Below are 6,868 nucleotides of genomic sequence, written 5' to 3'. Positions count from 1 at the left end.
TGTACCGTTGGCAATTATGGCTACTTTGACCGCTACAAAATCAGTTTTTCTAGTTGCAAAGGCAGCCACAAAGGCCCAATTTTGTGGCTGCTTTGGCCGTCACAAAGTGTCATTATTTTCCTATAAATATAACTCTTCATCTCATTTTTCATTTCTACCTTATCTCTAAATTTTCTCTCTCCCTTCTCTCTACAAATGTTTTTTCTCCAACATTTCTCTTTTATTTGTTAAATTTCGGTAAGTTTTTATTTTATATTTTATTTTTTAAGATCATTTTTTATTTGAAGTTATTTTTTTAATAAATATTATTTAATTTTTATTTTGAATGTGGTGATATCGTCGTTATTACGAATAGTTGTTACTTGTTTGTAAGCTTCAAGTCAGACACTACTCAGCATCAAGTATGTAACGCATTTTAAATATAGATTAGTAATTATATAATTATTATTGTTTATATGGTTTTAAAATATTTTTAGACTTAATAATTTTATTTTAGAATGTAGATTAATATATTATTTTTAAACATTAATATTAGTGAGATTTGTTAAACAGATTACTAGTAAATATTTAATTTATAAAATTTATACTCAAATTAAAATATAGTTATTTTTTAATTGTTGATGAAGTGCTATTTTTTTTTTATTATAGTCATTATTGGTATTGTGATTTATTATGTTAGTAAAATATAATTTTATTAAGAAATTGTTATTCTTTTAGCAACAAAATAATACTTATGAAAAACAAGATTTATAATAATGATCTAAATGTTCCACACATTTTCACAGCAACAAGATTTATAATAACACACACATTTTCACAGCAACAACAACAACCAATGTGTCAGCAACAACAATATTTTAATAATTATCAATATGTTCTGTCATTTTCCAGCAGCTTCTTCAACCTCAAGCAAATCAAGCTCCACACCGACCAACTATGCCAACAGCTGGCTTGATCATACCAGATTTAAATCATACTCAACCAGCTATGACTCCGTCGACTAGTGGTGGTGTACTCGAAGATGAATTGCAATTTCAAACCATGTTGTCTCTAACACCAATTAATAATACTTTTGAGGGACTTCTATCGTTGGATAATATTTCATCAAATAATGATGGATGGAGTGGACCTAATAATCAGATGAATTACTATGATGATTGATGTATTTGAATAATATTTGGTATGTTCAGTTTGTATGAATTTATTATACATTATTATTTAATTATGGTATGTTTAATTTTTGGTTTGTATGACATAATTTATTAATTTTAGAATGTTTTATTTTGTTTGGTATATATAAGTTAAATTCATAATTTTATATAATTTATTAATATATAATATTTATTTTAAATTGAATATAATTTCGAATATAATTTATTTTGTTTGATATATATAGTTCATTAATATATAATATTTATTTTTAATTTAAATTTTAAATTTTAAATTTTAAATTTTAAATTTTAAATTTTAAATTTTAAATTTTAAATTTTAAATTTTAAATTTTAAATTTTAAATTTTAAATTTTAAATTTTAAAAATATATTAATTTTTTATATATAATATCATTTTTTAATATTAAGTTCGAATTTTATAAAATTATTATTTTTAATAAAGTCACACATTTGTGGCGGCCTAAGCCCCCACAAATGGGACAGTTTGTCGCGGCCTATGCCCTCACAAACTGATTATTTTATGTCATGTCATTCTTTGTGACGACATAAACCCTCACAAAGGACAACTTTTGTGGCGGTCTTGGCCCTCACAAATGCTTACTGTTTTATTCTTAGTCTTTTGTGACGGTCTAAGCCCTCAAAAATTTGTGGTGGACTTTTTCGTCACAATTTTGTGAGGGCTTAAGTCATCACAAATGGGAGCCAAAAAAACTGAATTTTATGGCCGTTTTGGCTGCCACAATGTAACTGGCTTATTTGTGGCTGCCAAAGGCAGCTACAAATTTTCTTGTTGTGGTTGCTTTTCTCCCTTTGTGAGGGAATTTGACCCTCACATATCCTTGTTTTTCTTGTAGTGTGAACTTATCTACTTTGACCAACACATCTTCCACCACCCCATATGAGTGTTTCATTGAACGATATGCAAACTGTAACATCAGTTGTGTGTCTATGACTCTTCTAAGGTCTAAGATTTTGTATATAGAAATGGGCATAAGACTCGCACTAGCCTCTTGATCACACACGACTTTTCCAAAATTTCTATCCTCAATAGCGCAAGGAATAGAGAAGCTTCCAGGATCCTTAAGCTTAGGTGGCAGCTGCCTCTATAGAATATAGCACTCTTCGGTAAGCATCACTATTTTACTACCAATTTTTCTTTTATTTAACAGAATCTCCTTCCTGAACTTGGTATATATCGGCATCTGCTCTAGTTCTTATGCAAAAGGAATGTTAATTTGCAATTTTTTAAAAACATCAAGAAATTGACTGAATTGTTTTTCAGTTTCTTCCTTTTTATAATCTTTGAGGAAACGGAAGTCGAATTTCTGGTTTTGGTAGTGTCTCCTTTTTCTGTACCACAAGTTCTTCCTCCTTTTCAAGAACAATGTGCTCCTCAACTGATGTCGGGATGACAATTTCCTCCGAGTGGGTTGAAGTTAAAGTTTAAATTTTAAATTTTAAATTTTAAATTTTAAATTTTAAATTTTAAAAATATATTAATTTTTTATATATAATATCATTTTTTAATATTAAGTTCGAATTTTATAAAATTATTATTTTTAATAAAGTCACACATTTGTGGCGGCCTAAGCCCCCACAAATGGGACAGTTTGTCGCGGCCTATGCCCTCACAAACTGATTATTTTATGTCATGTCATTCTTTGTGACGACATAAACCCTCACAAAGGACAACTTTTGTGGCGGTCTTGGCCCTCACAAATGCTTACTGTTTTATTCTTAGTCTTTTGTGACGGTCTAAGCCCTCAAAAATTTGTGGTGGACTTTTTCGTCACAATTTTGTGAGGGCTTAAGTCATCACAAATGGGAGCCAAAAAAACTGAATTTTATGGCCGTTTTGGCTGCCACAATGTAACTGGCTTATTTGTGGCTGCCAAAGGCAGCTACAAATTTTCTTGTTGTGGTTGCTTTTCTCCCTTTGTGAGGGAATTTGACCCTCACATATCCTTGTTTTTCTTGTAGTGTGAACTTATCTACTTTGACCAACACATCTTCCACCACCCCATATGAGTGTTTCATTGAACGATATGCAAACTGTAACATCAGTTGTGTGTCTATGACTCTTCTAAGGTCTAAGATTTTGTATATAGAAATGGGCATAAGACTCGCACTAGCCTCTTGATCACACACGACTTTTCCAAAATTTCTATCCTCAATAGCGCAAGGAATAGAGAAGCTTCCAGGATCCTTAAGCTTAGGTGGCAGCTGCCTCTATAGAATATAGCACTCTTCGGTAAGCATCACTATTTTACTACCAATTTTTCTTTTATTTAACAGAATCTCCTTCCTGAACTTGGTATATATCGGCATCTGCTCTAGTTCTTATGCAAAAGGAATGTTAATTTGCAATTTTTTAAAAACATCAAGAAATTGACTGAATTGTTTTTCAGTTTCTTCCTTTTTATAATCTTTGAGGAAACGGAAGTCGAATTTCTGGTTTTGGTAGTGTCTCCTTTTTCTGTACCACAAGTTCTTCCTCCTTTTCAAGAACAATGTGCTCCTCAACTGATGTCGGGATGACAATTTCCTCCGAGTGGGTTGAAGTTAAAGTACTTCCACTCTGTTTGGCTTTAGGTGGTACTTGTTCACTTACCTTGCCACTCCTCGTTGTCATTGCATTGACATTATTTCGTGGATTTAGAAATGTGTCACTATGCAAATTTCCAGGTGCTCTTTGTGCCATTTGTTGAGCAAGTTGACCCAGTTGGGTCTCCAGATTCTGTATTGATGCATAGTGATCTTTCTGGATGGCTCATGTGCTCCCCCACAAAAGTCACAACCATTATGTTTCAATAATTTGACAGGGGCCACTTGGGGTTGTATATTTAGAGTTGTCATCCTTTTCTTTATCTCAGCGGTGATAACATCTTCTATCAATTTTGAGAGCAATTTGTCTAGAGCCAACCCAGCATCCATAACATTCAATTTCAATATACCACTTATTGACCTACCACCTCTGTCATACAACATCAGTTGTTCATTTGATGCCATGATCTCAATAATTTTGTGTGCTTCTGATGCGGTCTTTTAATTCAAAGAACCTCATGTTATAGCATCCAACATAATTCTAGTGCTGGGCCTCAAACCATTACGAAATATTTGCATATGGGCAGTGTCGTCATAAGCATGATTGGGGCATCCTGCTAGTAAACTCTTGAACCTCCTATAAGTGTCACAGAGAGATTCTCCTTCTTTCTGTTTGTAACTGAAAATCTCTTGCCTCTTTCTAACGAACACAATTGGGGGAAAGAATTGTTCTAAGAACTTATCTTCACGGTCATCCCATGTGGTGATGCTACTGGAAGAAAAGGAGTTAAGCCACTCCTTAACATCATCTTTCAATGACAATGAAAATAATTTCAATCTCTTGCTTTCTTCAGAACAACCATCCACTTTCACTGTTTCACATAATTCAAAGAAGTCCCTGAGGTGTCTATTAGCGTCTTCATTATGTTTACCGGAAAAATGAATCTCCTTCAACTCTCGGTATAGAGCGGGGTTCACTTCAAAATTGTTGACTGTAACCGGTGGGTTATCGATAGCCAATCGAGCACGGTTTCTATTTCGATTCCCATACTCTCCAAGTGTGCGTTCAGGTGGTGGTGGATCTGCCATTTCTGCGATTATGAAGAAATCCCTCAAATCTTCTTCTTCTACTACTATTTGTCTTTCCCTTTATCTCCTTTCTCGAACCGCCTTTCGATTTGTTTTCACAGTTTTTTCGATTTCTGGATCAAAGAAAAGTTCAGCTGAGGACTAGCCTCGGATACAAGGTTAGACAAATTGTGAGTAATGAACAGTTTTAAAATAAAGAAAAATAAATAATTAAGTAAAAATAAAACAGTTTTAAAACAATTTTTTTTTTTCAAAATTAAAAATAAAATAAAAGAAAAAATTTTATTGCTGAGCAAAAAATTTCAATTAAATAAATAAATTAAATTCAATAGTGAAATGACAATCCCCGACAATAACGTCAAAAACTTGATAGTGTTGCAGCAAGTGTACTGAACTGTTGCAAGTAATAATTAAAACGGTAATACTGAGTGTCGAACTCAAGGATTGCGTTTTACTATCGAATTATATTTAATTACTAAAATTGAATAAAAAGTTCTCAAATTGATTGAAATAATATTTAAAATTAACAACAATAATAAAATTGATCCTTTATAATAAGAAAAATGTCAGGGATGAGTTTCACTTCGAATCCAACCTTGGTGTCTAATTTGATCATAGTTATTGAATTCTTTTATTGAATTATTACCAAATTCTCTTTATTATTATTGCCCTAATGTTTTAGTGACAGAACCTTTAATTCCAAAGTAAAGCATAATTCATTAGTGAATTCAAGATTAGAATTAAGCCTTAACGTACAAGAATTCTCTTGTTAAACTATTGTCTTTACAACTAATTTAATTGGTTTCATAACCTACATCTATCCCTAGACTACAAATTCATGAATTTCTCATCTCAAGCATTCGTAAAGTTCACTTCCATTACAAAATACAAATCGTATAACATTTTAATGTTGATCAAGCAATAAAAAGCATTAATCATAGAGATGAGAAAAATAATTCAATAAACTCATTCATATAACTAGAAATCAAATCAGAAAAATAAGGGTTTCATCTTGTTACACGCATCCCTAACAAATAGGGTTTAGTTACTCATGACAAAGATAGAAAAGATAGAGATTAGAGAAGAGTTACAAGAAAGATTCATGAGTAATTCTTGATAAAACTGCTCCAATGGTGTTAGAAACGATCGTATTTGAGTTTCTCGGTTATGGCACAAGTCTCCCAACTTCTCAGTCAAAAAGATCCTTAGAAAGTGAAAAAAAATGCATTTTAATGAATGATGTCGCGTGCCTTGCGCCCCAAGAAAACAAACTTATCTATTTAATGAATGATGTCTTCGTTCTTGGTTAGTTAAAATCAATAGTTTAGCTTATCTATTTAACTTGATAATCAAAATGACTAAAAGTAAATAGAGATAAGGGAAGAGATATCACACAATGATATATCTTGAATCACCAAACTCGAGCTACGTCCAGTCCTCACAATTGTGAGATTTTTCACTAATTGTTCAAACGAAGAACGTTCTTGGTTTTACACATCTTAATTCAAATCAACTTTGATCTGTAACAAAAATTCCTTTCCACCTAGAAAGAATTTAATCAAGTCACCTATCAATCTTTAGAGAAGATTTACAATTCACCTTTTAACCATAAAAGAATTTTTTTTATAAACTACTCAAACTATAAACAACCCTTATAGTCTTGAGTTTACACAATAATAATTTAAAGAGATTGGTAGAATCTAAGTATGCTCAACTCGTGTTTGAGAATAGATTATTGACAAAAGAATTATGTGGAATGATTCTGATATTTGAAGAGAGAACAAATATGAATCTTTTGCAATTGAGAAGCTTTCAAGTATGTAAGTAATGAATGTTCTTAGCACTTGAAGTTCTACTTCTTCCTTGAGATTGAGGTTCCTTTTATAGGCTTCAAGGAGGTTGATGACAACTATTATGACCGTTGAAAAGGTGTCCAATTGTCATGTATCAGACTTGACCAACGATCAGACTTTTTAAACCATGAATGTTTTTGATTTGAACATTCTGCGTTTTTGCTTTTATGATAATAATATATGATCTGTAGCTTCTCATTTTTAACTGTGA

Source organism: Cicer arietinum, chromosome 7 (assembly GCF_000331145.2).
Source record: "Cicer arietinum cultivar CDC Frontier isolate Library 1 chromosome 7, Cicar.CDCFrontier_v2.0, whole genome shotgun sequence".
NCBI classification, from domain to species: Eukaryota; Viridiplantae; Streptophyta; class Magnoliopsida; order Fabales; family Fabaceae; genus Cicer; species Cicer arietinum.
Note: the sequence above shows the minus strand (reverse complement) of the source record.